The sequence below is a fragment of the Miscanthus floridulus genome, chromosome 18 (genome assembly GCF_019320115.1).
Source record: "Miscanthus floridulus cultivar M001 chromosome 18, ASM1932011v1, whole genome shotgun sequence".
Lineage (NCBI taxonomy): Eukaryota > Viridiplantae > Streptophyta > Magnoliopsida > Poales > Poaceae > Miscanthus > Miscanthus floridulus.
The window spans coordinates 16,996,528-17,020,666 of NC_089597.1; the positions used below are offsets into that span (position 1 = coordinate 16,996,528).

The 24,139-nt window shown below is 43.1% G+C and overlaps 1 long non-coding RNA gene and 1 pseudogene across 3 annotated transcripts; both read right to left on the minus strand.

The window, feature by feature from the left end:
• Positions 1–6,466: 6,466 nt before the first annotated feature.
• Positions 6,467–24,139, minus strand: part of LOC136523369 (uncharacterized) — a 45,249-nt pseudogene continuing 27,576 nt past the window's right edge.
• On the minus strand, positions 8,368–11,447 carry LOC136520807 (uncharacterized). 3 transcript variants are annotated; one of them, XR_010775388.1, is made up of 3 exons: positions 10,115–11,447; positions 9,312–10,028; positions 8,368–8,883 (listed from the first exon to the last, which is right to left on the minus strand). It is a non-coding gene; the product is annotated as an uncharacterized lncRNA (long non-coding RNA). The 3 variants fall into 3 exon arrangements; XR_010775389.1 differs by having other exon boundaries at positions 9,312–9,871; positions 9,965–11,447; XR_010775387.1 differs by having other exon boundaries at positions 9,312–9,372; positions 9,705–11,445.

A 24,139-nucleotide genomic window follows, 5' to 3' on the forward strand; every position in this document is an offset into this window, starting at 1 on the left:
GCAATGGGTTTTTCCATTCTGGGAGGTTGTCTCGTTGCGAAAGATCGTGTAGTATTCCGTCTTCTTCCAAATTTGCCAACAACAAAGGGCAATGAGCATGCTGTGCTGTTTTGCTAGCATGTTGTTTTATCTTCAGAGTGTTGTGTATGTCCTGTGCTCAAGTTCCTGGTTGCGCCAAAGCGACTTGAATAGCTTCCCAGAATTCTCGATGGCCTTGGGGCAGTTGAAGAAGATGTGTTCAGGTGTTTCTTCTGGCGCACTGCAGGACCGGCAACCAGGGTTCTCTACCACGTGCTTCTTGAAGCTTTGTTTGGATGCACGTGTATCCGCCTCAATCCACGTGTGTTGGAAGGAAATGAAATAAAATTTAGTTCAATTCCACTCCAATCCACTTCAACACATGCGGATTGAGATGAACACATGTGCATCCAAACAAGGCCTGAAGAGATTAGCCCTGCATTGGATTTTTCCATTAGTAAGTAGCCGCATAAACAGTTGCACCCTCGGTGGAGCAGCGTTTTTCCAAACAAATTCTGCTGCTGGGTCTGAAGCGCTCTCGCCTTCAGAAGCTGCTTGTAGATTGCTGATGAATCCAGTTTGCCTGGCCCACAGCTGAAAGGAGACGGCTGTCGTCTATCATCGTCATCAGTAAGCACCGTCTGAAAGGGAACTTTGAACCATGTACGCTTCTGTGGAGATGTTCTAGCCTAGGAAACTTTTCTTTTTCAATCAGCATTTTGGTTTCTACTAGTGGTCGTCCAAACAACCCCACCGAACATGAACAATTTGAAATTATATATACTCTTTGCAACCCAAAGGAATCCAGCATTATATTCAAGCAGTTGATGCAAGTTTACTGCAATTTTGTCCCAGACCAACGCTTCCCTTAAAATAAAATCACTCTGTCAAGTGCATGTTGACTCCGGCAGGGGTCAGCCGCTCACGCGTGCAGCGAACGCGTCCTGTGGCGTGCCACTCGTCCTCCTCTCCATCACTGCTGGGCCTGGGCCACGGTGAAGCTGCCGCTGCAACTGCAACAAGGTAGCAGGGACCCGCGTCCACTCCAGCTGCAAGCCCATGTGAGAGCTGATGCAGCAGCCCACGTTTCGCTGCTACCTTTTTGTGGGTTCGAGCGGCAGCCCATATAATGCGGCAACCAAACCAATAGAGCACGTTTTGCTGGAATATGCTCGTGTACGCTGGCCACCAGAGAGACACCAGGACACAAATGCTTGCAAATTCACTCACGTAGTCACTTTGTACTAAAAACTTGCACTATCTCACTTACTTTAGCAAAATCCTAAAAAGACCAGGAAAAAATCTATGTACGAATCCACTGACACAAAAGTATTTTTGCAATGTACACCCCTGCAACAATTGGCATTTCTCATTAAGATAAATTCAGAACAGCATCCAACGACAATACATTGGTTAAATCAGTGATTCAACACACGGCTTAAACAAACTGCATATGTTTCCGAAATATGTACATCCCAAATGTTCATCCCAAATGTTCCGATGAGTGGCATCTCAACTAAATTTAAACACCTATGTTCTCAACTAAGTACTAATGAATTGATGTTCACGTCTGCTTAAGACTATTTTCGGTTCTGTTCCAGGACATTAAAATGTTCTGTTTACTTAATGGAACACTGATCTATTAAGCTTAGTATATTTGTTTTGGATATCTTAATTCCATAAAACATTTCCTTAACGAAAATTCATCACATCTCGCTACTCACTAAGTGTAGGATCTCTGGTTAACCTAGGGGGTGAATAGGCCATGTTCAAATCAAACTCGAACAAACGTCAAATACAACATGCGACACTACCGCACCGCGGCACTGCTGTACACACCAGTAGCACTACCGCACCTGCAGACAACTTCGAACCACAGTTCAAAATCTATCAATGAAAATTTAGATCGGGTAAATTACTGAGCTTTCTGAAGCAATGTAGAACCTAGATCAACGGCCGAAGATAGTCGAAGAAGCTTATACACGTAGATCGAAATTAAACCCTAGAAATCACCACACAAACATATATTGCAAGTAATAGAGCAAGAACACAAGTGACATAAGATTTATCCCGTGGTTTAACTCGCCACTAAGGCTTGTCTACCTCCACGTTGTTAAGGCTTGCCACTAAGGCTTGGGCTTTGCAACCCTACCTCGTTCTCAAGTCAAGGAAGCAAATCTTTGAGATGAGGGGTTTCTTACTAGATGCTTGGGTGATTACAAACTTCCTGGAGCAGCCACACATGAGTTGGAAGCTTCCGGGCGACGTCTAGCCGGCTAGGAGCAAGCTCCAAGAGTAACAAATGCAATCCACCGGCTACGACGTGATCAAGTGCTCTAGGAATTAGAAATAAGTTCGAACCACTCTCTAATCACTTCTGAAAGCTTAATCTCACATGGATTTGAGAGAAAATCAAGAGAGAAAGCTTAGGGGAGCTTGGGGTTCTCCAATGGAGGTGAGAGAGAGAGAGAGAGCTGGCGGCGCACTGGTCTGTTTGAATGAGAGCTAAGGCGAGAGAGCCATTGGGAGGAAGGGGATGAAGTATATATACCTCTATCCCAACAGTCACAGATAAGTTGCGGCAGTGTCGTGGCTTACCTGCGGCATTGCCTCTGCCACACGCGGTAGTGCCGTGCCTACCAGGCAGCACAGGATAAAACAGTGGAGAACTTGCTGCTTGCCTGAATGTATGAGGATTTATTTGATGGAAATGTGAGCACTTGGTTTCACATTTAAGCTTGTGCATTGCATCTCCTTTGTAGTATGGCTTTTCCTATACTCAAATTTAAAACATAAAAAGAATTAGATGCCTTTGAGTTCATCGTTGTGATCAATTGTAATTTGGGGCACCACCATTTCATACAACATCCTCTTTTGTGTATTACCTGCTTGTCAAACTCGACAAATCTCATTAGTTCTCTAATTGTGTGGTCATTATCACCAAAACCCATAATTAGGGCTTGATTGCACTTACACTAAGTTAATTTTGGCGAAGGGCTTCGCAATTGATTCCTGCGTATCGACAATGCTTTCACGAATGTTTCGGCAAGGGGTTTCACCACCAACTTTGGCATCATCGACTATGCCTTCGCCAATGTTTTGGCAAGGAGCTTTGCCACCTAATTCAGTGTCATTGATGCCTTCATCAAAATTTTAGCGAGGGGCTTCACCACAAACTTCAGTGTTATCACTATGCCTTCACCAACATTTTGGCAAGGGGCTTCTCCACCTACTTCGGCATCATTGACGCCTTCATCAAAATTTCAACCATGGGCTTCAACACTGACTTTGGTGTCATTGACTATGGGCCTGTTTGACAGAGATTCACCAGCTCCAGATTCACCATTTTCAGCTCCACTCCACCAAAAATTTCCCAAACACTCCAGATCCACCAAAATGGTGGATCTAGAGGCCAGATTCACCAAATTGGTGGAGCTCCTCAGGGGGTGCTCCACTAACTCAAGTTTGGTGGAGTTGGGGAAAATTACCCACCAATGCCATTGGTTACACAAATAACCCTTTGTTGTGTTTCCTTTCTTTCCTTTCTTCTTCGCGTGGCCACACCTGGTGCTAGCACCACTGGAGCCGTGCCCCATCCCCACAGGGGCTCACGCCGAACTAGAGCCCCAATCGTGCCCTCATCGACCGGGTGTCCTCATCAACTGCGCTTGCCGGCACCACGCGCGCCCTCGCTATTGTCCTCGGCCGACCGCGCTCGCCGGCCTCATGCCCGCACCACTAGAGCCCCAACCGTGCCCCACCGGAGCCCCAACCGGCAACCGTGCCCTCACCCTCACCCTCCGCCATCCCCGCGCCTCAGCCGTGGTCACGCCCCTTCACCCCACACCGCTGGAGCACCGTCCACCCCGCACCGTCGATCCGCATCGCCTAGTTCATCGCCCAGCTCCGATGAGGCCACAGGGTCGCCGACCTCGTGCCTATCCGCCATGGCCGCGCCCGACGAGGCCGCCCGCGCCCACCCACCTTGCGCCTGCCCATCGTGCGATGTGCTATGCTAGATAGGAGGATAAAGAAGAGCTAATGCGTGGTCCCAGGTTGGTAGTGAGACAGAGAGAACACCAGAGTCCAAGGATAAGCAATCTACCCGAAGACACAAGACTTGCCTGGCGCCCATGAGCGAACGCTTGAAGGCGTGTCATGATCGCCATCTACATTGCCTACATCAACTACATCAATTGCTTCGGTGAAGGTTTAGTTACAAAGAGAAGCCATCAAGGACTCAAGGCTAGGCAAAGGAGCAAACTACCAAAGGCAAAGTCGAGCAAAGTTTAGCTAAAGACAAAAGCATTTGTAGATGATCTCTATATAGAAAAGTGTCATGTGCGTGTGCTCTTTTCTCCATCCCCTTTTTCCCACCAGGTTTTTGGGATGGAGTTTTTAGAGTGAGGCACACATGTACGGGTTGTGAAGGATGATCCTCGCAACTAGGTATGAGCTGTAATTGGGTCACACTTTGTTGTATTCAGCTATTGGATCTTGTACTTCTGATCAAAACTAAATAGATAAGGGGCTACTATTGGGGGGTGTACCATATGTTAGTGACCCCATTAGTATGTTTAGGGTCAAATTACATAGCCTATGGGCTTGTGAGATAATGTTTAGGGCGTAATTGTCACCCCTAGAGATTCTTTTGTAAATACAAGCCCTATCTGGTGAAATAATGAAAATATCCCCTCCCACCTCCCCTATAAAATGGGGAGAGTTGGAAGGTGGAGGGGGAGTTGGGCCTTTGGCACTCTCTCACTTGCTCTCTACCCTCACCTCTCTATGTCCGGTCATAGATAAACAATAGTTATGCATCTTCATCAACATAATGTTGTGAAATATAAAGAAAACAATATAAATTTATTGTCTTTGTGATACTTTTAAACAATTGAAGATACATTTTTTGACTAACCCTTTCCTAAGATAAACCCTAGACATGTTAGGATGAAGTTTAAGGGTTGTGTTCCGCTCTTCTATAGCATATGCATGGTAATGAAAAGATGAAATCAGTAATAATTATTGACAAACTTTAGAAATTTTGAGATACTCACAAAAACATCACGAGTCTCATCAACACAACCTAAGATTTCCCAAGAGGGTCCGGACATCTACGCCATGTTGTTTTGTTATATCGGTCGAATCTAGTCAGAATTGTTGATTGATTAATTTCATGCAGCGGTCTAGATTAATGTGTGGTGTGCAGTGTGCTTATGTAAATTGTTGATTTCCACATGTCCTGATGTACGTAAGTCCTCAAGTTGCATAAATATGCACGGCAACCATCGGGCGAATGGGAAACACATACCAATGAACAAGTTGAATCTTGCTAACGCCAAAGCGGTCGATGTGGAGCTCTATTGCGGCAGGACCAGCGTCGATGGCGTCTTGGTATAGATCCACGGCCAGCTTGAAATCCCCACAAGCAGCCCACAAGCTGAAATCCCCTGCTAGCTCCTGCTTATGCCACGGCACCACAACGGATTGAAAACTAGAGAGCGAACTGGCGGAGGCAGTGAGGGAGGGAAAATTTTTGGGTCGAAAATTAGATTAGGTGGCCCGAGCCGAGCCAAGCCGATTCAATCCGAGCCTAAGTTGGGACTCGAGCTATCTTCTCCATATATATATATGGAATTCCTGAGCCAAGGTTCAGGGCTTCAGGCGCACATCAGGTCATGTGGCCAGTAGTAGTAGGTTAGTAGCAGCTATGCTGCCCAAGCTCTGAATACTACTATTTTTTGAGTGTGAAGCCCTCTTTTGCCTGCAAGATGCAGCTAGTTTTTAATAGTTGATGGCTACTTCTATTAAAATTGAGCTAATTTAGGGCTTGTTTACATACACATGTTAGTTATTAGTTGGGGCAAAAAAATTAGTCTAAATTAGCTATTGTTGGCTAGCTAGTTTTTGGATACACTAAAGCTAATTTTTAGCTAGCTAACAGCAGAGAGTGCACATTGCATACAACTACAAAGAGAAGTAGCGCTGGTCCACCGTCACTTTGTCGGAGTGCTACCGGTCCGCCATCTCTATCTTGGATCTAGAGCTTCGATTTTGGAACGAGAACCAAGAGGAGAAAGCGACAAAACGCCAAATGGACGGGAGTCACGCTTCAGGCGGACTGGAGTCACACAAGAAGCGATAGAGAATTGGATGAAATTAGTCCACTAGGCCTTGTTGGGCCAATGGGAATGGAAGTTATTTTGGGCTCAATTCATGAATACTGTATTATTTTACCTTTATTTTTTTTTTCTAATGCATATGCATGTATACACTATATGTATAATTTTCTTTGACCAAAATAACAAGTATTCAGAAACTGTAAACAGTTTCTTCTGCGTGGTGTGCCCCACCTTGCTATAGGACAAGGGTGACAGGTATCAAGAAGGGTAAAGACCATTGATATATAGTTTTTGTTAGTTATGATGGTTTCCTAATTGATTCTGGATTAATTATTGATACTCCTTGGATTAGTATTATTGGGGTGTTGCATAGGATCCCTATTGTTTCTACAACCATAGCAGTGATCACCTTCATAAGAGAAAAAATGCATTTGTCAAATAACTGCTAAATCATCAACCAAGCACAAGATGTTCATAACAATCAAGTAGATGAAGGTAAAGAAAAATGTACATGCAATCAATACATAGGCCTGTGCATAATAAAGCGGCTTTTGATAATAGTGTACAGCATGAACACTAAAATGTAACCATGGGAAAAACAACTCGCTGTTTGGGAATTCTGGATAGTTTGTACATTTAGCAGATTTTTTTTTACATCTAACAGAAGAGTTAGCACCAAATCAGCAACCATGCACGGATAGAGGAAAATTGTATGAACAAAGTACCTGAACTGTTGAACATAATATAAATTGATCTCATTTTGATTAATAACTAGACATCACATCCTACATTTAGCAAAGAAAACTACAAATGCTGTTGCAACATACATTCCATGGGTGTAATGACTTGAGATGCAAAAGTGTGTGACCATGTAATATTGTATGAGCATAAACACAACAGCAAAGGCCATGCGTAACATATGACTTCCATATAGGATATAGATAAATTAATATTCCTCCATATTTGATGTAAAACTGTAATTGCACCATTAACCACTATGTTAAGCATGCAGAACATAATGTATAAACAGAAGTACGAATACCATCATCTTCAGTTTTAATAATGCAGCAACAGTTGATCTGAAAGGCCTTTTCTCCTAGAAGATGTGACACTTCAGCAAAGAATAGTTTGTTGCCAGTGCTATCATCAGCCTGTTGCTTCGTTGTGAAATTGAAATGATAATACCACCAAGGATTCTCATCAATCCAGTGCATCTTCACAAGATCTTTAAGTTCATGTGCAAGATCCTGAAACAAGAAGATCAGTAAACCATTGTATTAGTGTGTGTGTGCCAAGGGCGTGCAGAGGGAGGGAGGGAAGGAGGGATCAGACCCCAATAAGATCGTTGTCACCATTGTACTGGTCCAGTAAAGCTTGAACCAAATATTGTTTTTCATCATAAGTAGTCTTACTACTTTGCAAATTGGGATCTCTCTTCGGTGGGCCATTAAGAAAGTAAGAGTAATTCCTATCCCCATGAGAAAATTCATATTGCTCCTTGCACCTAATTCAGATCAGAGAACTGCACATAATTAGTACATGAAGGGTAATATATATCCATCACATGAAACCCATGAATAGTAACAAGGCATGACATACAAGAAAGCCTGTGCCTATCTAGTCCTTTGGGTGCATTATAACCAATAATGGCTGCTTGCAGTTTAGAAAGGAACGAGCTAGAACAAAGTGAAAAGAAACTTTACCTTGCTCCATGCCGCAGTTCATCAATAAAGTAGATGATAGCAAAGTCAGCTTCGTGTATGCTGGGAAATGGTCCACCTACGTCAGGGTAAGTCCAGAAAGATCCCATTCGGTCCATCCTAATGTGAAATGCCTGATAGCAATTCCTAGGACGTCGGATCAAAATTTTAGAGCCAATAGATGAAGCAGGTTGCTGACAGCCATTAGTGGCATTATGGAGCACTGTCCGTGGACTAGCAGTGGTCGACTCTTCCGATGAACTGTCAACAAGCTCGTCGATAAGCTCGTCGATAGCCCTATTTAAAAATGAAACATATCGGTCTCTCTGCAGAACCGGACACAGGCTGCCCACAACTGGACTGTAGAGTGCTAGGTGAGCCGTCCATAGTGTTATGTGACACTGTCTTTAGAACGGCAGTGATCGTCTCTGATGAACTGAAGAAAATCTCATCGAGAACCTTATCTAAACTAGTAGTGTGCCCGTGCTAACGCTACGGTAACATTTCAGTGATGCACATTAAAACAACCAAATAACGATATTTCTTTCAATAGTTACCACAATACAGGAGATAATACCATTATAACCAGTAGTAGTGCCCTCATCCATATGAATGATGACAGACTTCTCATTGGCACGTATCGTGTGTTTAAAACCATTCTCTATTGAAATCATTTGATGAACTATATATGATGAATATGAATGATGGTATAATGTTCCAGCTCCTCTGTTGTCCCTGCCGTTTTCTTCCCTGCCTCCCCCATTCCCCTCCAATTCCTGAGACGCCAGCGAAACGAGCTCCTCCATCTCCGTCGATCTACCGGCGGTGGGCAACGAGCTCCTCCATCTCTGTCGATCTTCCAGCGGCAGGCGTCGATCCGGTGGTAGCTCCTCCTCCATATCTATCTGAGCTCCGCCCAGCTCCAACAGTGCACATGACGGCTTTCTTTCTTCTATAGATGGATACTCAATAAACTAAACCTGAAAGAATGAACATCATACCAATAGTGCTTCCACGTAGTTCCATTCCCCAAACAATAGTCCCTGCACATAAATTTGCAAATGTTCAGTAATCATGTAACTAAACATCCCCGCAAATGTTTAGTACGATTCAGGTGAATTTTCCAATTCTATGTTTCTTCTACGAGAAATGGCGTACCCAGTGCAGCGAGCTCCCGCTCTGTGCGGGGTCTGGGGAAGAGTGTCAGTGGCAAGCCTTACCCTCGCCTGTGCAATGCGAGGAGACCGCGACTCGAACCCGGGACCTTCCGGTCACAGGCGGTAAGACTCTACCGCTTGCCCCAGGCCCGCCCTTCTTCTACAAGGATAAGCTAAAATATACCAAATTGAATTGTTACCCTAAAAGTATTTAGAGCCACCGGCTAAGAATTTTTTTCCCAAAATCATTGAAAAGAACATTGTCCAACTAATAGATAAGAGGAAATTACAATGGCTCAAAATAAGCTTATTACCAAATAAATGTCTGCTCCTTCTAGGGAAAAAGCCAACTGTGTCCTTGCTTTCCTAGATCAACTGCAAAAAACAAAAACACATACACACTTGATTTAGACTAACTGTTATACTCCCTGAACAGACCACTGCAAATACAGTGTCTATCAGCGGCAAATTTGTTCACATCCCACAGAATTGAACATGATAATGACAGGTACTGTTTGTTCCCGGCAAAAGACTCTGAATCATGAATCAGACAATTCTATCATATAGTGTATTAAACAAAAATAGATGGAATTCAATAGTGGATTAAACATAAATAGATGGAATTCAGCAATTAGGTAGGGACACCGTTAAAAAATCCCATTAACTTTGCCACCTGCAGTGCTCAAACATTCCAGATGAATGCTCACCTTTGTTCTACAGGTACTCAACCAACCAAGGCTGATAAATGAACACCTTAATTTCTCGGCATGCACTCTCCTGGATGTTCTTGCCTCCCTAGCCAGAACCTTCTAATTCATCGCCTGATCACAGTTCGGTGTGGCGTAACATAGTATTTATACTTATACTGCCCCGCCTAGCCCAATGTCTAAGAACATAAGTAAAACATATGCAAATTCGATCACTGCCAAGTCATCCAGAAAAGCCAAAAGGGAACAAGAAACATTACTTGATCAGATCTCTCCCAGGTTTCTAGAGAATTGCCCATGAATGTACTCCTTGGTGTTGGCAAGCTGCATGCAGTAGAAAAAAAAAGGCAGCAACGAATTTTGTATGTCTTTCAGTACCCAATAGATGATTAGCTATTCATTTAAAGTACCCAATAGATGCAAATTGACAGCTTCTCTAATTGTGTTGAAAACTCCTTGATCCTCCATTCTTGTTTCTAACCAGCCCCACTATAGCCTATTTTAGTAAAAGTTAATTAACAGAATAAATCAGGAGATACTTATGTGTGCAGTAGATTATTCAACACTAATTTACTGCTAGCACAGTGTATTATGTTCTTTTAAAATATTAGACACAAAAGTCAAATTATTGAAACAGCAACTGCTAAAAAAGCAGTCCATGGCTATAAATTCCATGTCCAACTCATAACGTCTTATGAACTGATGCAATTGGTCACCTCACCAAAAGTAGGTTCATACTCATGAGTCATGACTGATAAAAAAAAACAATGAAAGAAAATGAATCAATATATAGTGAAGGGGAAATTCAGCAGTAGATTTTTGGCAAACACAATTGAAAGAGATAACAATATCCATCCAGCAACCAAATTACCCCGTCAGGGCCCCATAAAAATAATTCTCACTTGCTCCCGGTAGCAAAAATTGGTGAGCACCATGGCCTGCTACATATCCCAAATTCTCAGCCACAACAAAGAAAAAAAATATCACAGGTGCTGCAATTTTCTCAATCATGAATTAGCAGCATATACCTCTGCGACAAGCCAACCCTCACCTCCGTTGCCGCAGCAACAGCGGCTCGTCACCGCCCATCCCCACAGGAGCAGCTCGGGTTAGCACCGTGACGGCTGCAACGGCGGTGGCCCCGCCCGGCTTCGCGCCCCGCCGCATCCTCGCATCGCCCGGCAGCGGCCCCGCGCGGCCTTGCCCGTCAGCGACGGTGGCACGGCGCGCGGGAGGAGAAGGGTCGGAGATGGATCTGTAAGAGAGAGGAGGGCGACGGGAAAAAGAGAGGAACCTCCGCGCTGTGCTCGCTCGGGTGAGGTCGCCGGTAGCACTCCTGTCCTTCGTGGCGGAGGCTGTGCTCGCTCGGGTGAGGTCGTCGGCAGCGCTCCTGTCCGTCGTGGCAGAGGCGGAGGATGTCGCGCGCCGGCGTAGGCCGTAGGGCCTGACAACGATTTGTTTTTTCATTTTTCTCTGTTTTCCGGTGCTAGCAGGGTTCGCGAGGCACGGCGGCATGGGATTCGATCACTAGCCGCTGAGGGAGCTCGGAGGGCTGAGCTCGTGCGGCGTGCGAGGAGGGCGCGGGGTGAGAAGCCTAGTATCCCATATCTAATCGTGGTCATCAGAATTGGTTTAGGTGTTTTATTAGTTCTTGATTTTAATGCAGATAAATTACTATGTGCATTTTTCTGGATATATAATAGTTGGAGGCTCTCAGCGGGGGACTTTTTCCTGGGGGGACCTAGTACAATTTTGATTGATCCATTATAGTAGAGATATGAAACATCTCGGTCTTGTAGTGCAGGTATTGTAACACCCCCAAGTGTTAAGCTTGCATAGTTGCACTTGCATTGCATGAGCATAAGCATCATCCATTCATTTGCACTTATGAGCATGAAATGATACATTTTCTATTTGTGATCACTTTCATAAAATGCTTAAATTTCCTTATGAATGCTTAGTGATCATGCTTGTTAATGCAAGTGGTTGTTGTTTGGTCACCAAAACAACTTATACACACTTAGGATGAAAAATGGAACCATGTTTGTATTCATGACTTGGTCCGAATTTGCTTCTAAGTGTCGGTATGACTTGAATGACCTTTATCATGTCGATTGTTTGACCTATCTTGACTAACTACTTAGAGAGCTTGCATGGCAGTGGAACCTAAATAAAAGTTGTAGTTTAGCTCCTGTAGAACAAACTTTGTTTAAAGGTCAAGAGCTGAATCAGTGCCTAAGTGAAAGGTCCTAATATGGCTAGAGGGGGGATGAATAGCCTATTTAAAAAATCTACAAATCAACTAGAGCAATTTGATTAGTATGACAAATAGCGTAATGCAAACTTGCTCTAGCTCTACAAGGGTTGCAAGCCACCTATCCAACAATTCTAGTTGCAATAATTACTTAGGCACACAAACTTGCTATGTAATTACTCACTAAGGGCTCTCAAACTTGCTACTCTAAAGAACTCAACTAGATGAATGTAAATAATAAAGCAAACTTTCAATTCTAATTACACTAAAGAGATTGTATCAACTAGTTTGCAAGAATGTAAATAAGTGAGTAGGGTGATTATACCGACGTGTAGGGGATGAACCAATCACAAGATGAATATATAGCCAATCACCGGGAGAATGCCAAAGACAAGAGACAATCGATTTTCTCCTGAGGTTCACGTGCTTGCCAACACGCTACGTCCTGTTGTGTCGACCAACACTTGGTGGTTCAGCGGCTAAGAGGTGTTTCACAAACCTCGTCCACACGATTGGACACCGCAAGAACCGACCCACAAGTAAGGTAACTCAATGACACAAGCAATTTACTAGAGTTACCTTTCGGCGCTCCGCCGGAGAAGGTACAACTCCCCTCACAATCACCGGAGATGGCCACGAACAATCACCAACTCGTGCCGATCCTCCACCGCTGCACCGAGCCGTCTAGGTGGTGGCAACCACCAAGAGTAACAAGCGAAATCCACAGCGCAACACAAATACCAAGTGCCTCTAGATGCAATCACTCAAGCAATGCACTTGGATTCTCTCCCAATCTCACAAAGGTGATGAATCAATGATGGAGATGAGTGAGAGGACTTTGGCTAAGCTCACAAGGTTGCTATGTCAATGAAAATGTGCAAGAGAGGTGAGCTTGAGCCAGCCATGGGGCTTAAATAGAAGCCCCCACGAAATAGAGCCGTTGTACCCCTTCACTGGGCACACTGCGGGCTGACCGGACGCTCCGGTCAGACTTGACCGGACGCTGGCCCTCAGCTTCCAGTCGCCCGATGGATGCCATGCGTCACTAGCTTCAAACGTTGTTTATCAGATTTCAACGGCTACGAAGCTGATCGGACGCTCCAGCAAAACTGACCGGACGTTGAAGCCCCAGCGTCCGGTCGTTGACAGTAAGCTCCCCGAGGCGTATTTTTTCGACCGGACGTGTCCGGTCCACCTTGACCGGACACAGACCAGCGTCCGGTGCAATACCCTAGGAACTATGCAGACCCGTTAGTTTGACCAGATGCAGCCTATCAGCGTCCGGTCGTAGAGTGACCCAGCGTCCGGTCAATAGACCAACGCACACACCCTCTGCTGTCACTGACCGGACGCATCGGTCCAGCCGAGGCCAGCGTTCGGTCACTTGCAGTGACCTCCAACTTTTCTGTCTAGGGCGCCGGTGGCACCGTCGGACTGTCCGCACTCTACGGGCGAACACTCCGCCGGTGGAGTTTCTTACCCTTGCACCTAAACTTCACCACCCTTGATCAAATATGCTAACCACCAAGTGTATCATCTTGTGCACATGTGTTAGCGTATTTTCACAAATATTTTCAAGGGTGTTAGGACTCCATAAGATCCTAAATGCATATGCAATGAGTTAGAGCATCTAGTGGCACTTTGATAACCGCATTCCGATATGAGTTTCACCCCTATTAATAGTATGGCTATCAATCCTAAATGTGATCACACTCGCTAAGTGTCTTGATCACCAAAACAAAATGGCTCCTACATTTTATATCTTTTCCTTGAGCCTTTTGTTTTTCTCTTTCTTCTTTTCCAAGTTTAAGCATTTGACCATCACCATTGTCATAATCTTCGCCATTGCTTCATCACTTGGAGTAGTGCTACCTATCTCATAATCATCTTGATAAACTAGGTTAGCACTTAGGGTTTCATCAATTTACCAAAACCAAACTAGAGCTTTCAATCTCTCCCTTTTTGGTAATTGATGACAACCCTTATACAAAGATATGAATTAAAGTTCATTTGAATCCATGTTGCTTGCCCAAGCATATTTACCATGTGTAAAGGATATGGGCAAGTTTCATGAACTCCTTATGATAACAATTGCTCCTCCTACATATGTGCTAAGAGTTTGGATTGAAGCTTTACACATATGATTAGATAGGAAATATAGGAGTCAATTTCTACCAAATGATGCTAAGGTATAAGAGATGGATCTTTGAAGCGTGATACCAATCGGAGTGCACCAATATACCATCCTTAGCACCATTAGTAACTAGACATATACAAGAACTATAATACCCCGTGAGATCAACATTACATGCAAGGGTCTAGTTTCCATAGAATGAACATAAGTCTAGTTACTTTAGCCCATGCATGCTAGTTTTTCATTTTAACATTCAAACCTACAACTAGCATACACCACACAAGCATGGATATTAAAATTTAAAAATTTATGTCATTCAAGCAAACATATGTAATGCATATTCAAATACACCATACAGGTTTATGAGCTTGCTCCCCCTATTTATATGCTCAAAATCTTAATTAATCCCCTTCTTTTGTCATATATTATCTATATTATCTCTCCCCCTTTGTTTCACTATCTTTGTACACTATTTCTCCCCCTTTGTCATTAATGACCACAAAGGCTTAAAGTATAGATAGGGTAGGATTAATAGTGTCAACAATTTGCACAAAAGGTGGCCTCAAATTATAGATATGTTGGGGTGAGACCATGTGAGATGAGGATCATTTTCCAATTTGGTTCAATCTAGATTACTTGCAAAAGATATTTAACTCGGTTTGATCCAAGGACAAGCTTCTTCACACCTCCAAATAAGGGTTATCTTGTACCATGTTGAGTTAAACACTTATAGCTCATTTTCTAAATCAAACACTAGGTTTACAAGCCCACAAACATGTCATATGCTACCACTAGATCATTTTAAACATATAAGCAATAGTGATACAAGCATCAAATTCATTTGATTTTTATGAATGAGCCTATTCAAGTGTAAAATGTGTCTAGATGCACTAATCATGTCCTTAGCAAGGATGTATGACATGCCAATCAACTTTTACCTTGGATTGCTCGAAGGAGAGGTATGTCATATAAGTTGAAGGGGTGCATCAACACATATTGGAGAAGTCAAGTATGTTCAATTCATTCCTTAGCTTGCAAAACCTCTTCTCATCAAGTGGCTTGGTGAATATGTCGGCAAGTTGATCTTCGGTGCCCACACTCTCTATGCAAATGTCCCCTTTTTGTTGGTGATCTCTTATGAAGTGATGACGGACATCTATATGCTTTGTTCTTGAGTGTTGAACCGGGTTGTTGGTGAGCTTTACGGCACTTTCATTGTCACATAGCAATGGCACTTGCTTGAACTTGATTCCAAAGTCACTCAAGGTAGCCTTCATCCAAAGTAATTGAGCACAATAACTACCGGTCAAAATGTACTCTGCTTCGGCGGTTGAAAGTGCTACACTATTTTGCTTCTTTGATGACCAAGATACAAGTGATCTTCCCAATAGTTGACATGTGCCCGATGTGCTCTTTCTCTCAACTTTGCATCCCGCATAATCGGAATCCGAATATCCAATCAACTTAAATCTTGCTCCTTTGGGATACCATAATCCAACATGTTGTGTATGCTTCAAGTACCTCAATATTCTCTTAGTTACCTTCAAATGACTTTCTCTTGGTGAGGCTTGAAATCTAGCACACATGCATACACTAAACATCATATCCGGCCTTGATGCGGTCACATAGAGTAGGCTTCCAATCATGCAACTGGGGCATATGTTTCTCCAAAGTCAAGACCTTCAACTTGAGTGCAACCTTGAGCCACTAATCTTGCTTTGTTCCTTATTACTATCCCATCTTGATCTTGCTTGTTCCGAAAGACCCACTTAGTTCCAATCACATTATGATCCTTAGGCCTCTCAACTAAATCCCATACTTGGTTTCTTGTGAAGTTGTTTAGCTCTTCATGCATAGCATTGATCCAATCAATATCCCTCAAAGCTTCATCTATCTTCTTAGGTTCAATGGATGACACAAATGAGAAATATTCACAAAATGAAGCCAATCTTGATCTTGTTTGCACACCTCTTGAAATATCACCAATGATAGTGTCTAATGGATGATCTCTTGCAACATTGGTAGGTTGAAGCACTTGCACTTGATTGCTTGCATTAGATTGATCACTTGGTTGAGATGATGAACTAGCCATTTGTTGATCTTGCCTATTGCCATTACTAGTGCTTGCTTGGATTTGATCATGAGAACCACTAGATTGCATATTTGAGTTAGAGAGCACTTAATTCTTGTCATCTTCAACTTCAATCACCTCTCTAGGCCTTAACTCACTAATGTCCATGTTCTTCATTGCATTGACCAATTAAGTGCCTCTTACATCATCTAGATTCTTATCTTCCTCTTGGGAACCATTTGTTTCATCAAACTCCACATCATGAACCTCCTCAAGAATACCACTAGCCAAATTCCAAACTCTATAAGCCTTGCTAGTAGTGGAGTAACCAAGCAAGAAACATTCATCACATTTCTTTTCAAACTTGCTTAATCTAGTGCCTTTCTTCAATATATAGCATTTACAACCAAAGACTCGGAAGTATGCTATGTTGGGCTTTCTTCCATTCAATAGCTCATAAGGTGTCTTTTCCATCATGGGGTGACAATAGAGTCGGTTGCTATAGTAGCAAGCTGTGTTGATTGCTTCGGCCCAAAATGAATGACTCATATTGTACTCACTCAACATTGATCTTGCCATATCAATCAAGGTTCTATTCTTTCTTTCAACTAGCCCATTTGATTGAGGAGTATACTTGGCCGAGAATTGATGTCTAATTCCAAATTCATCACACAACTCATCAATTCTAGTGTTCTTGAATTCACTACCATTGTCACTTCTAACTTTCTTGATTGTTGCTTCAAACTCATTGTGAATGCCTTTGACAAATGATTTGAATGTTACAAACACATCACTCTTGTCAACAAGAAAGAATACCCATGTGTATCTAGTGAAATCATCCATAATCACAAATCCATATTTGTTTCCACCAATGCTAGTGTATGTGGTTGGTCCAAACAAGTCCATATGCATCAACTTAAATGCCTTAGATGTGCTCATCATGCTCTTCTTAGGATGTGTGTTACCAACTTGTTTTCTGGCTTGACACGCACTACATAGCTTATCCTTCTTAAATGTGACATCTTTCAAGCCTCTAACTAAGTCATGCTTAATCAACTTATTCAATTGTTTCATTCCAACATGACCAAGCCTTCTATGCCATAACCAACCCATGCTTGACTTAGTGATCAAACATGTTGACAATTGAGCTTCTCTAGCATTGAAATCAACTAAGTATAGATTCTCATATCTAAATCCTTTGAATATCAAGTTAGAGCCATCTACACTTATGATCTGTACATCATCCACACCAAATATGCACTTGAAACCAAGATCACACAATTGAGCTACCGACAATAGGTTGAAGTTCAAGCTCTCTACTAGTAGCACATTGGAAATACTCAAATCATTGAATATTGCAATCTTACCAAGCCCTTTGACCTTGCCTTTGCCATTGTCACCAAATGTTATACTATCAATCCCATTGCTCTTGCTTTCATTGATTGAATTGAACATTCTTGGATCATCGGTCATATGTTGTGTGCACCCACTATCAAGCACCCAATGCCTTCCCCTGGCTTTATAATTTACCTACAAAAGAAGATTAATTCCTTTTATGTACCCAAACTTGCTTGGGTCCTTGTAGGTTAGTCATCAAGGTCTTTAGTACCCAAATGGCCTTCTTCTTTGGGCCCACAATTGGTGTACCAATGAACTTAGCCTTTACACCATTAGCACCCTTATAAAGCATGTAACAAGAATCAAATTTGATCGAGGATACATTAGGTAGCTTGTTCTTGTTAGTCTTGCAATTTTGCTCTATATGCCCAACTTGCTTGCATCTATTACAAAACTGGCAATTGCCCTTCACAAAGCTAGCTTTGGGAGTGACAAAGGTTGCCTTACCTTTCTTGGGGGTATATCCTAATCCCTCTTTGTTGAGAGAAAATCTTTGGCTACCCAAGCACTTTAGCAAGTGGGCTTCTCCACCATAGGCATTGCCTAAGGCACGGGTGAGCTCATTCACCTCCTTCTTGAGGTTCTCATTTTCCACCATTAGTGATGTATCATTCATAGGTGGAGTAGTAATGATTGTGCTACAAGAAGTGTTAGTAGGAGCAACAATAATGGGTTCATGAAAAGATTCATCAATAATATCACATGTTAGTCCCACATCACATGTAATGATCACTTGCTCCTTCTTGGCTTCCTCCACTTTGACTTGCTCAATGAGAGAGGAGTGAGCCTTTTCAAGCTTAGAGTGAGTTTTGCCAAGCTTCTCATAGGCTTCCATTAGCCTCTCATGAGTGGCATTGAGCTCATCAAAGGATTGCTCAAGAGATTTTAGCTTCTTACGCAATTCTTTGCACTCCTTTCTCTTCATCTCATTGCAAGCGTGCACTTGCTCACACATGTCCAAGAGCTCCTTCTTGGTGTACTCATCATCATCATCATCATCCCTACAAGAATCACTTTCACATTCATCATCACTCTCATCATATTTTACCTTGGTAGGCTTTGCTATGAGGCATGTCGATGGAGTGTCGAAGATGGATAGCTTCTTGTTGATGGCGATGCTTGCTAATGCTCTCTTGAGATGTTTCTTGTCATCATCACTAGAGCTATCACTATCCGAAGAGCCATCACTATCCCATGTGACCACATAGCCTCCACCCTTCTTCTTTTGGAAGGTCATTCTCTTCTCCTTCTTCTCCTTCTTTTCTTTCTTATCCTCCTTGTGCTTCTTCTTCTCATCCTCATTATTGTCACTATTGTATGGATAATTTGCTACTACATGATCGAGGCTTTTGCAATTGTAGCATCTTCTCACATACTCTTTCTTCTTGGTGTGATCTCTTCTCTTTCTTGCACCATAGCCCTTCTTCTTCATGAACTTGCCCATCTTGCGCACAAAGAGAGCCATAGCTTCATCATCAATATCACTAAGATCATCATCACTTGATTCTTTCTTGGACTTGCCCTTGTTCTTTGATGATGATGAGCTAGCCTTGAATGCTATGCTTTTCTTCTTCTTGTCTTCTTCTTCCTTCTTGTCATCCCCCTCCCTTTCCACACGGTATGTCTCTCGTGTCATAACATCACCTAGTACTTGGTTGGGGGTAATATCCTTCAATCCTCCTCTTATTATTAGCAATCTTAACATCTCAAATCTTGGAGGTAGGCACATCAAGAACCGATGAGAGATATCATCATCCTTGATCTTCTCTCCCAAAGCCTTCAAGTCATTGACAATTACTTGTAATCGATGGAACATCTCCGGAATGCTCTCATCTTCCTTCATCTTAAAGCTTGTCAATTTGTCCTTGAGGATATACAACTTGGCACTCTTCACCACTGGTGTGCCCTCATATGTTTCTTCCAATCTTTTCCACACCTCATTTGCTCTTTCACAATCCTTGATTTGCTCAAACACCTTGGAATCAATGGCATTGTATATAGTGTTGAGAGCCATTGTATTACATTGCTTGTTGATCTTATCTTAGTTGGTGGGATCATCGGGATCAATGATAGCATAGTCATTCTCGGTCATTTCCCATACTTGATCATTGATTGAACCAAGATACATCCTCATCTTTCTCTTCCAATAATCATAGCATGTGCCATCAAAGAACGGTGGTTTGCCCCCCACATGGTTGAACACAACTTGAGCCATAATTTGACACCGAGGTTGTTAAGCCTTCAATCAAATGGTGTCCATGGCTCCGATACCACTTGAAAGGTCCTAATATGGCTAGAGGGGGATGAATAGCCTATTTAAAAAATCTACAAATCAACTAGAGTAATTTGATTAGTATGATAAATAGCGCAATGCAAACTTGCTCTAGCTCTACAAGGGTTGCAAGTCACGTATCCAACAATTCTAGTTGCAATGATTACTTAGGCACACAACTTGCTATATAATTATTCACTAAGGGCTCTCAAACTTGCTACTCTAAAGAGCTCAACTAGATGAATGTAAATAATAAAGCAAGCTCTCAATTCTAATTACACTAAAGAGCTTGTATCAACTAGTTTGCAAGAATGTAAATAAGTGAGTAGGGTGATTATACCGACATATAGGGGATGAACCAATCACAAGATGAATATATAGCTAATCACCGAGAGAATGCCAAAGACAAGAGACAATCGATTTTCTCCTGAGGTTCACGTGCTTGCCAATATGCTACATCCCGTTGTGTCGACCAACACTTGGTGGTTCGGCGGCTAAGAGGTGTTTCACAAACCTCGTCCACATGATTGGACACCGCAAGAACTAACCCACAAGTGAGGTAACTCAATGACATGAGCAATTTACTAGAGTTACCTTTCGGCGCTCCACTAGGGAAGGTACAACTCCCCTCACAATCACTGGAGACAACCATGAACAATCACCAACTCGTGCCGATCCTCCACCGCTGCACTGAGCCATCTAGGTGGTGGCAACCACCAAGAGTAACAAGTGAAATCCATAGCGCAACACGAATACCAAGTGCCTCTAGATGCAATCACTCAAGCAATGCACTTGGATTCTCTCCCAATCTCACAAAGGTGATGAATCAATGATGGAGATGAGTGAGAGGACTTTGGCTAAGCTCACAAGGTTGCTATGTTAATGAAAATGTGCAAGAGAGGTGAGCTTGAGCCAGCCATGGGGCTTAAATAGAAGCCCCCACGAAATAGAGTCGTTGTACCCCTTCACTGGGCACACTACGGGCTGACCGGACGCTCCGGTTAGACTTGACCGGACGCTGGCCCTTAGCGTCTGGTCGCCCGATGGATGCCATGCGTCACTATCTTCAAACGTTGTTTGTCAGATTTCAACGGCTACGAAGCTGACCGGACGCTCTGGCAAAACTGACCGGACGCTGAAGCCCCAGTGTCTGGTCATTGACAGTAAGCTCCCCGAGGCGTATTTTTCGACCGGACACATCCGGTCCACCTTGACCGGACATAGACCAGCGTCTGGTGCAATACCCTAGGTACTATGTAGACCCGTCAGTTTGACCGGACGTAGCCTATCAGCGTCCGGTCGCAGAGTGACCCAGCGTCCGGTCAATAGACCGACACACACACCCTCTGCTATCACTGACTGGATGCACCAGTCCAGCCGAGGCCAGCGTTCAGTCACTTGCAATGACCTCCAACTTTTCTATCTAGGGCGTCGGTGGAGTTTCTTACCCTTGCACCTAAACTTCACCACCCTTGATCAAATGTGCCAACCACCAAGTGTATCACCTTGTACACATGTGTTAGCATATTTTCACAAATATTTTCAAGGGTGTTAGCACTCCACAAGATCCTAAATGCATATGCAATGAGTTAGAGCATCTAGTGGCACTTTGATAACCGCATTCCGATATGAGTTTCACCCCTCTTAATAGTACGGCTATCAATTCTAAATGTGATCACACTCGCTAAGTGTCTTGATCACCAAAACAAAATGGCTCCTACATTTTATACCTTTGCCTTGAGCCTTTTGTTTTTCTCTTTCTTCTTTTCCAAGTTTAAGCATTTGACCATCACCATTGTCATGATCTTTGCCATTGCTTCATCACTTGGAGTAGTGCTACCTATCTCATAATCATATTGATAAACTAGGTTAGCACTTAGGGTTTCATCAATTTACCAAAACCAAACTAGAGCTTTCACTAAGTTAGTCAAATAGGGCTTCCAAAATTCAACTTAAATCCTATTTTGAAACTCAAAAATTCTTCCAAGTCTGAAACTGCTTTACAATTTCAAGGTACCCACATTTGGTGATTTTTAGTTTGCAAACCAGTTTGAATTAGACAAAACTTCCTTAAGCAAACTTGGAGTAGCCCTGTAGCTCTACAAAGTGGTAAAAATGGTTTGCCAAAATTCATCATGGATTGGGAGAACTGGTGGCGCAAAGATTGGGTTTTAGTCAGTGTTGGCCAGCCTGAATCGGCCTTGCCGATTCAAATCGGCCGCGGCAGTGGACGACCGCATTAGGCCACGCGTGCCGCGTGGCGGCCGTACGTTGACGCCGGCCCCGCGCTATCATGCCAAAGGAGCCAAAGGCTGGGCACTCGCTCCCTCATGCGCTCACTTCCACTCTCCCTCGCTCTCGCTTTCTCTCGCGCAGCGCCAAAGCAGAGGCGATCGTGCCACGTCGCCGTCGACCTTTTGTCAGCCAAGCTCGCCACCCACGTCACACCACTGCTTAATTGGCCATGCCCACAGCTCTATTGTGACCCACTCCACCTTCCTGAGCCACCAACACCAACGTTCGAACCCAGGTAAAGCCCTAGGGCCAATGCGCCGTCGCCGCGACCACCATTGCTGCCGCTGAGCTTGAGCTTACCGTGGCCGAGCCACCTCGCACCTACACTGCTCTCTCTCTCCCCTGCTTCGTAGTCACTAGGGTTAGTGCTAGCCGTTACCGTTGGCCTTTGGCCAATGTCGGCCTCGCCAGAGGCTGAAAGTCATGCCGCACCGCCGTGAACCGACCGCGCCGCCACTATGCACGTGGCCGTGCCTCACCGGCTCCACTATGAGCCCAAATCCTAACCCTAGACCTTCGCTAGGTAACCCTAAAGCCACAGCTAAGCTCGCTCGAGCTTGCTATGGATGGAGATTGCCGGAGCGCCCTTGAGCCACCATGAGCGCCGCCACCCCAGCTAGAGGTCGTAATTGGTCCAACCGCCTACACCGCTGGATGCGGGATGATGAGGCGAAGCGAGTGGTAGTGACCGTGTCGCTAGAAACCTCGCCGCCGATGAGCTTTCGTCGATCAAACGCCACCTCTGTTTTGTGTGTATGACGCGTGGGGTCACGCAAACCGAGGGACCCAGCTATCAGTGTCGTGGTGTGCAGTACGCCGGGTGCGCTTAGCCTTAAACGGGTTTTTTCTATTTTTCTTTATATGTTTTTATAGAAATTGATGTAAACTTGTAAAATTCATATCTAGAGCTAGGAGTGTCCAAATTGAGTGAACCAAATTTTGTTAGCTTCATCTTGATAAGTACTATCTGATAAAAATATGAAACTTGATGTGTGCTACAGTTTATATATTGTTTGGATTTATCTTGTTTAATGCCTATTAATGTTGTAAAATCTATAACTTGAGTTTGGGAGGTGCTAAAAATGTGATTCCAATTTTATTGGTCATGTTTTGACATGCTGTAGCTAGGAAAAATATGAAACCTACAGTTAGCCTACTTGGAATATGACTTCTTATTTTGGCTCAATTAAACGCTAGTTTCTTGTGAAATTTATTGTGGTAGATCCATGTAAAATATGGACTTGAAATTATTTGTACAATATTCTGGTGTCATGAGGACCGTAGGAAAAATAGTAAATCTGTTGCTTGACACTTTTTACCATGCTAAACATATTTAAATTGCTACAAACCATGTAACTTGTCATTTTTGTGGAGGTTGTTGTACTTGTCCAAATGGCATGAAATTTTAACAATAGTCTCTCGAGAGCATGTATGAGCTGCAGTAAATTTTCTAGAATTAATTGAGCACCGGAAGTAGCAGTTCCAAATTTCACCTTGCTATGCTTATTAAATTAATAAGTGTTTTTAATAAATTGTTTGGGCTTAACCTATACTTTCTAGCATTTTTGTGATGTATATAATCTGATGGTACAGTTGGTTGTGTCCAGATTTGATTGGTTGTATGCAGCTAGCTAATTATTGCTCTATAATTCACTTATATCTAGTTCTATTGACTTGGTTGCTTTGTATGAACTTGATGCTTATTAATTAGATGATTAGGCTAATTAAGATAAGTTATTAGTTGTAGGTTTTAGGCCTCTTACTGATGATGAACAACTTTATCTTAGGTTGCTAGAACATGGTGAGTGTATGTTTGTTGTTGACAGTAGTTAACAACCATTATAAACCGTCAATTAAACATGGATAAGGGCATAAATGTAATCACCAATGAAGGTTTAGGGGTTTAAACTAATAAATTCCATGAGTTTCTGTGAATCTGTGTTTTTAGTAGGGTGTATCTATAAAACCACCAAGGAGGACCTAATCGTCGAAGGAAATTATGGAATTCCAC